The sequence below is a fragment of the Octopus bimaculoides genome, chromosome 12, assembly GCF_001194135.2.
Source record: "Octopus bimaculoides isolate UCB-OBI-ISO-001 chromosome 12, ASM119413v2, whole genome shotgun sequence".
Classification (NCBI taxonomy): Eukaryota; Metazoa; Mollusca; class Cephalopoda; order Octopoda; family Octopodidae; genus Octopus; species Octopus bimaculoides.
The window spans coordinates 39,127,651-39,128,991 of NC_068992.1; positions in this window are offsets into that span (position 1 = coordinate 39,127,651).

Here is a 1,341-nt window from a genome sequence, read left to right on the forward strand (position 1 = left end):
TTTTATTTTCCTAAAATTTTTGTTGCGTCTTGCAACCTTATCAATAGTCTTGACTCCCTTATTTACGTTGCGTTCTTTTTTGCTTTTGTTTGTTTTTGCGCATGCGTGTGTCTCAGTGTGTGTACATGTATATATGCATGTATGTGTGTGTATGCATATATGTATGTATGTGTGTGCGTTTGCATGTATGTATGTATTCTGCATATTCCTGTGTTTGTGTGTTTTTTTTATGTGTGTGCATGTGTGTATATGTATGTATGTACCTCTGTCTCCTTGTGTGTGCATGTCTGAGTGTGTGTGTGTGTTTTGCTGCTATGTACCATGTTTGTATGTATGGTTGCACATCTCCATATGTGTGGACATGTGTCCTTGTGTGAAGTAAAGTGTGTATGTATATGTGGTCATGTGTTTCAGTCTCTATTTGCATATGTGGTTGTCTGTTCATATACCCTATGTACCTACCCGTCTGTATGTAGACCTGTTTGTTTACATATACATACATGTGCATGCACACACACACACACATACATCCACACACACAGACATACATACATCTATCTGCATAAGAGCCCATTAACTGTTCTATTTTACCTGTGTAAAATGTGGGTATGGGGGTATGATATCTATGTATATTTCCTATTTAGTATTGGGGAAGTTTCATTTATTAGGACGTACTCCCGTATTTGTCTTAGAGTTGGGTCTTTTGGGTGCTTGGATAAGATGTGGATGTCAAGTTGACCCAAGTTGCCTCCATGCTGGTCTTTGGCATGTTGGTAGAGTATGGAAGACTGTTTTTTGTCCTCATATTGTCTCAGATGTTCGTTTAGACGTTCCGCATTGCTCCTAGATGTTTCCCCTATGTATGTCATATTCAGGTCTTTACAAACACCTTCCATGCATTTTATGCTGTAAACTACATTTCTATTTCTGCAGTTAATGCCAAGTCTAATCCTACACGCCATGCAGTTATCATTGGTACATATGGTATTCTCAAAGGGGTACGTCCTACATAGTTGTGATTTGATGGAGTTCCTTGGCTTTTCAACAATCTTAATGTTGAGTTTGGACTCCTTCAGAGCTTTTCTAAACCTACGGGCTAGTTCTCCATGGGCTGTGACCTCTACAAACATCACTCCTTGATATCTGTCGGTTTTATACCACGTGTTCGCCCTGTTGGCTTTGTCACAAATTCTTTGTATCTTATTCCATTCTTTGTTTCTATATCTAGGGCAGGTACCACTGGTATCATTACGTATAATATTATCTAACCTCTTTCTAGCTCCGCTGTATACTCGAACCCTATCTTTCTGATCATATCCAGAGAACTGCATGCGGTGCATG